This window comes from Ursus americanus, chromosome 31, assembly GCF_024610735.1.
Source record: "Ursus americanus isolate L20-20 chromosome 31, mUrsAme1.1.p, whole genome shotgun sequence".
NCBI classification, from domain to species: domain Eukaryota; kingdom Metazoa; phylum Chordata; class Mammalia; order Carnivora; family Ursidae; genus Ursus; species Ursus americanus.
The window spans coordinates 10,435,216-10,442,459 of record NC_142157.1 but is presented as its reverse complement, the minus strand read 5'-3'; positions in this window follow the sequence as shown (position 1 = coordinate 10,442,459).

The following is a 7,244-nucleotide window of genomic DNA, read 5'->3' as shown; positions in this document are numbered from 1 at the left end:
AAGTGACGTACCTCCCTTCCACTCTCATTCTATTGGCTGGAACTCAGTCATATGGCCACACTCAATTGCAAGGGAGGCTGGGAAATGTAGTCTAGCTGTGTGCTTAAGGAAAAAAGCGGATCATGAATATGCATGATTAGCAAGCCCTCCTTGCCACAATCAGCCTATCGGTTCAGCAGAATTCTGGTTATCCTCTAAGGCCTGGCTCAAATGTCACTCCTAGAATTATAAATTCTGATCTCTTCGTTAGAACCACTTTTATGCTCCTTGTTTGAACTATTGTACATTATGATATGATTGGTATGGCATAAAAATAATTTTTAAAATCATTACTATCTAAGATAGTTTCCAGTATGTGGTGGGTACATATTTGTTAAAAAAATGAATGGATAATATTTGGTTATGGGAATGCATCATGGGAATGTCACAAGTATTCACTGAGGGTTTTTTTTTTTTTAAAGATTTTATTTATTTATTTGACAAAGAGAGAGACAGCCAGCGAGAGAGGGGACACAAGCAGGGGGAGTGTGAGAGGGAGAAACAGGCTTCCCGCCGAGCGGGGAGCCCGACGTGGGGCTCGATCCCAGAACGCTGGGATCATGACCTGAGCCGAAGGCAGACGCCTAACGACTGAGCCACCCAGGCGGCCCTCACTGAAGTTTTTTGTGGTTGTTGTTTATTGTGTTTTGATTTCTGTCCCAGGAATCTGAACTAAAGTTGAGACAAGGGCATTCGCAATTTCTTGCAGGACACACAGCATCATAGAGGCCCAGGAAGAATGGAATGGGGATCTTCTCTTTCCTGCGGGCCAAATCTCATTCCTCTCTCAATCTCCCTGAGCCTCTGAGAGTCATCTGCCCCCTCCCTGTGCTATCCACAGAAGATCTTTCCATGGGCTTCCCGAGTTCTCCCTAACCCCTTCTGGCCCACTTCCTTCATCTTCTCACCAGAGATCTGCATTTAAAAAGGGGCCAACGTCAATCCTGAGGAATCATTGGCTGGTTAGAATTTGGGGTCCTGATTCTGAAAAAAGGCTGCCATGTTTTTGGTGGTGACGTTTCACGTACACTCGTGCATTTCCCTGGGGAACGAAAGGAATAGTTATAGGGAGACCTATGTCTACTATGCGTACATTCTAGAGAAGTGTTGTTGTTTTTTTTTAATTACAAATGGGAATTTTGTACCTTAGAAGCGCACAATCTTCTTTTGAATCCCGACTGTGTAATTGCCAAGGTAAACAGGAGTAAAGCCTTATGTGTCTTTGATGCCTGTTGTTCTTATTAACTAAAATGGGTAAGAATGAAAGCACTTCTGCAACGAATGTTCAGGGGATTTGAGCACCCATTTAAGGCTGTAACCAGGCCAGGATTTCCTTTTTGAGGCCATGCAGAATCCGGTCCAAAAACATGAACACAAGAGGAATGTTTCTGGTCATTTTTCTCAAATCCACCAGAGGGTTCCCACTGAAGGTTCTGACAAACTCAGCCTAGGCGCTGTGTCTGCCCGACAAGGGAGCGTTTATGTAAAATGTTTTTTTTTTTGCCCTCGTTACTTTGACAATTCCAGCCCTCACTTTCTCCTCTGCTCGGATCGACATCTGAGAAGGGAGACCACAACTGCATACCATTTTATAGATTTGCCTGATTAAAACCAGCCCTCCCTATAGGTCCCATCGTGTAGGAGACACACGGTTTTTGTCAAGAGACCAGCTACTAGCAGAAAGAGTTTTGATGCTATTGCTAGTAAGAAATTAGTAACTAGATCCTCGGTCTGTTTTAAGCCAACTTTATAATTATACTGTTTCAGTGGTAAACCAGACCCTTGAGCCAAGCGTAATTTAGAAATTCTAGATCTGTATTCCTTCCCCTCCGCCCCCCATCTTAAATGTTCATCTTTGCTGCCTCGCCGTCTTCTTCTTTCAAACATATAATTTTCTTCCATTCCTTCCTCAGCCCTGGCTCCTTGTTTATGTGACCCCCTGTCACAAATGGACAAAGGCATCTTGGTCCCCCGCGTCCTGGGACAGCATGGGCAACAATCAAGGCTGTGTAAGCACAAATCCGGCTCTGGAACGTGTCGACACTGTGTGAGGGCGTCAAGCAGGCAGGCTCACTGGTCCGCCCCTGGGACCGGAGCCTTAGCCTGACCTCCAGCTCGTGCACCCAGGACTTAACCTTTTTCTCCTAAGACCGGAACCACTCTGCAGATTACTTTCTCCAACTCTTTTTTTTTTTTTTTTAAGATTTTATTTATTTATCTGACAGAGATAGACTCAGCCAGCGAGAGAGGGAACACAAGCAGGGGGAGTGGGAGAGGAAGAAGCAGGCTCACAGTGGAAGAGCCTGATGTGGGGCTCGATCCCATAACACTGGGATCACGCCCTGAGCCGAAGGCAGACGCTTAACTGCTGTGCCACCCAGGCGCCCCTACTTTCTCCAACTCTTGAGCTCTTCTTGATTCTGTCAACTTTTTGTATTCAGAGCTCTTGTGATATGGAAAGATTTATTAAATATTCAAAATGAAAACCAGGGCTTCCTTGGGGGAAAATTTTATAGTCTCACTTGCCTTTTTACATTGTGTTCTCTTTCCCAATTTTCTTCCTTCACCTTTGCCTTATTTTATTTTTCCTGGTGCAATTGTTTTTCTGCTCTTTCAAGCTATATTTTGGGATGGTTTTAAAAAAAAATCTCTCAAGTATACCTTGAAAGCCTTACATGTTCATTTCAGCTGAAAGGCATCCAGACCATACGCATTTCAGTCGAACACTCCTCCAGCGGGCCTCTCTCTGCCAAAGACCCTTTTTTTTATACCTGAGCAAATTTCTACAGAATACGGCTGAAATGATATCGATCCAAGATCTCTAAGGGATCAGCGGCACCAGATTCCAGATCCTTCGTTCACACAGCTCGCTGGCTGGAGTTGTTCGGCTCTATTGAGCTTCATAGCATTTTCCCTCCAGAATTGCTCTTTCTTGGTTTCTTCCTTTTCGTTTCTCTCTCAGGAGCACTAATCCTGGCGGGGAAATCGGGCTGGAGGGGTAGCTGCTGCAGGGCCGCCCGAGGTACGGAGGGGCAGCCAAAGTCTCCTTTAAAGACAGCTGCTTTCTATTTCAGGAGTCTCAACATTGTGGCCGTGTGGGTTGTCTTTTCACCTCCAGGTTTGGTCTTAGCCCGAGCTAAAACAGAGCTAACCATTTTTACCTAGCTCTTGAGGGCCACGGCTTGGGTCCCGTCAGCCAGCGGCGAGCCCTCCCTGCAAGTGTCCCACCACGCAGATGGCATCCGAGGGGGCGCGGGGGTCCCTGTAAGCCACGCCCCTTCCCCCACCCAGGGGAGAAATGAAGGCAATTCCACGAAGGCCCACTGGTGAGGAAAATTGGCTGATTGAGTTATGACTAAATGGCTTTTCAAATCTTCTCATTATCCTGGGAGAAGGGAGCGAGTTCTGTAGATTGTCAGAGCCTGGTCCCTTGCCCACAGATAAAGCCAAATCCGCAGGAATCCTGTGAATGGGGAGCCTTGGAGGCCATACCTTGGAAACAAACCACAGGGCCTCACTCAGCGGGGCTGCCCCTTGGTGCCGAATGCAACCCATTCTTGCCTGTTTTAAGTGAAAACATCCCAGGATGGGAACGCGCATTCTAAGACTGGAATGCTTTGTAGTTCCTTGTACTTGGGGGAAGCATGGCGTGTTCATAAATGAGAGTGCTACTTAAAAGTCCACCCCTTTCTGCTCCCAGACTACAGCTCCTCAGGGAGCCCGGTGATAAAGATCGCTAATATTTTCCCTCTAAGTAAGGGAATCAAAGGAAAGCTTTGCTATCTGCCCTGTCTGGAAGCCAAATTAGGTTGTGCATTGATTAACTCTTTGATGGCCTCAGTTACCATGGAGACTTTTGCATACATGCATATGTATTTATATACAGACACACATATACACATAATGGAAATACATAGGGAGGTTAGAAATACATGATCTCCCTGTGTTATGGATATAAAAGTGAACTCTCCTTGCATATTTCCATCTGCCTGCATATTTCACCCAGCTCTCCGATACCTGCGTGATCCTGGACAGGTCTTGTAAGCTCCCTGCTCTCGGGTCTCTGGAAGATAAAGGGGTTGAAGGAGCTGGTGTGCTGGGTGGGGAGATGCTTCCTCTCTATTCCATTCCCTCTCTCCGTGGTGCCAGGCCTGTGGTTGGCTCTCCATGCAAACCATGTCCTAGCGAATTGTAGCAACCCCCCCCCCCGCTCCTGAGGTTATGTCCAATCCCAACAGTCTATGATTCTAATATTTTTTTTTAAAGATTTTATTTATTTATTTGACAGAGATAGAGACAGCCAGCGAGAGAGGGAACACAAGCAGGGGGAGTGGGAGAGGAAGAAGCAGGCTCATAGCGGAGGAGCCTGATGTGGGGCTGGATCCCATAACGCCGGGATCACACCGAAGGCAGACGCTTAACCGCTGTGCCACCCAGGCGCCCCTGATTCTAATATTTTTAAACGGTTCCGTCCGAAAATTGCTGGCAGTGAGAGCGGGCAAACAGCCACCAGCTCAGCCAGCACGCGAACTCTGAGACCCTTGGTCCTGGGAGTAACAACTCACCTGGCTTCATAAGCAAGACCCCGTGGGATGAGCTTCATCTCTTCCATGGCGATCTTGGTGGGCCTGCTAGGTTGACGGCCAGGGACAGCCCTCGTCTAGCTTGACTGTAGCGAGACTTCTGACTCAGTCTTGGGCAGCATACTTACCGATAAATCTTGGTAGAAGTCCTTTCGTCTCAGACCCAGGTTGCAAATTGACCCATGTTCCGATACGACGTGCAATTGCTGGCCAGTGTGAGCCTCTTACAGGTCATTCTCTTCTTTAAAAACCTGGAGAAGCCTCTCAGTTGCCTTGTTGATGATCCCCGAGGCCCTCAGCTTAGCCTTCAGGCTTCACTGAGTTTTTGGCCTTTTCCTTCCATCTTTATTTCTAGGAGTCTCCTGGAGAAGATCGTCTCTTGCACGAGAAGAGCCTTCTAATTGCTTTACTCCCCAGTGGATCTGTGGTGGAGGGAACCCACTCTCCTCTGACTTTCCAAGTCACTCGTAGCCTGAGTGACATTGCCTTGTCCTTGTCCCCAGCTAGCCCAGTCACTTGATAGAGACTCCTGGAGGAGTCTCATAGAATTTAAGCATGTCTGAGGAGCCCAAGGGGGTGGTGAGAGGCTGGAAGCCAAGATGGTTGGGAGTTTGGGAGAAGGAGAGGTACCTCGTTGGAAGGAGACAGAGCAGAAGGTAATTTCATGAATCTAAGCATATCGTTAAGTATCAAGTCTGCATGTCAACTAACAGAGAGCAATGCATGCCGGGACAGAGTGTGAAACATCCGGAACTCTGCGTCTTTAAGTTTCACAGAAGCTCTGACTGAAGATAGAAATTTGAAAACATGACTCCACTCCCCCACCCCCCCACCCTCCTCCCTCCTCCCCTTCCCCTTCCCCTCCCCCCCCTGCACTCCACCCACCATAGCCCAAACACTTTGGCTTTTAGGATAAGTCAGGCAGATATTTGACTTGATAAAGTAAGAATTAAAATAAGTAAATTATAAACACTGGTATGTAGCAACCAATTTCATAATCCCATGAAAATCTTCCTGTGTTTCTCTTAATCAAGCTAGGAAATGACAGCAATCTTACATTTGCTTCGTTCGTAGATTTTGTATGAACATATCGTTATTTATGGGATTCGTTATAAAAACAGATAATAGATGTGGCAGGACTTTGACAAAGTTAAGAAGTCTCAAAAGGAGAGAGATTTTTATTGCTAGGAATCACTTTTTTGACCTGGGTTTTTTCTCACTGAACCATTAGGTAAATGGCAGGCTCCCCAAGAGCAGGGTAGGTGGGGCGCCCCAAATGATTCACTGTGGCCCTCACTCTACTTGTCCCCAGACGAGGCTCAGCCGACTCAGTCTCTCTCTGGCAGGGGCCTCCTGACTCATAACCCACTGGAGTGTTGGGTAAGGTTTCCCTCCATCTCCATCCCTTTGCCATCTCCCTTTTCATAGGGAGCTCGATTCTGGGACAAAGAAAATCAACAGCAATTTAGGAGAAACGAAAGAAGTGGGAGAGGGAGGCTAAGCTATTTTGAGGGGAGGGTGATTCTAAAATCATGAATCTCAGGGCACCTGGGTGGCCCAGTTCATTAAGCGTCCAACTCTTGGTTTCGGCTCAGGTCGTGATCTCAGGGTCATGAGATCGAGCCCCAGAGCCTGCTTGGGACTTTCTCTCCCTCTCCCTCCTGCCCCCCTCCAATAAATAAAATAAATATTAAAGCAATGAAATAAAATCATGGCTCTCTCAGAAGAGCTGGTCTCCACTGTATCTGTGAGTGCTGGGACAAGGCACGGTCCCTGGGTGTGAGGACAGGGACACAGGAGCCGGCTTTCTAGAATCGAGAGTCTGTTCAGCAGTTCTCCATGCTGACTGTGTCACAGGGCCGCCTGGGTTCCTTTTGAACAACGCGTAGCAGTTTCCTTAATTTCTTCCCTCTCCTCCACAGATGACACTTTTCAAAGGGCTCCAAATTAAGAATTTGGTAAGTCCCAAAGCCAGCGCCTCGACTGGTGAAAAACAAAGGGAAAAAATCTACAAAAATGAGATGGCTTCAGAAAATACGACTCCATAAATTAAATTATTTTGGAAACGATTTTTCCTTCTTGTACAATTTTCAGGGGATTTTGACACACACACACACACACACACACACACACACACACACACACACACACACACAGAGTCAGGGAGATGAATAAACAGGAAGGAAAAGATTGACTTTTATTGCTCTCTGGTTTAAAGTTAAAAACATTTTTTTCTTTATATTTCGACTTCTTCCTTTTTTCCCTTAGAACTGCATCAAGCTATTTTTAGGAGGGATAGGTGGTTGGTTTGGGGGGGGCGGTGATGAAAAGCATGACATCACCATGCTATTTTGGCAGAGCAGGAGTGATCTTCCAGGTTAGGTCGGCTTCGGTTTGGTTCTCTGTATTTCGGAGCTGAATTGCGTCTTTTTCTAATTTGGCTTCAGCTCTTTACTGGAGACGGGAAGGATAATATTTATTCAAAGCTAATTTGTAAACTTCATTTTCAGTTTAAAGTCGGGAATCTAAACTGCCATTCTGTTCTTACAGACGGCAACCACGAGGCCGGCAGGGCATTGCCAAGGGGATCGGGGCTGCGGGCTTCTTCCAGGGGCTCCGGGC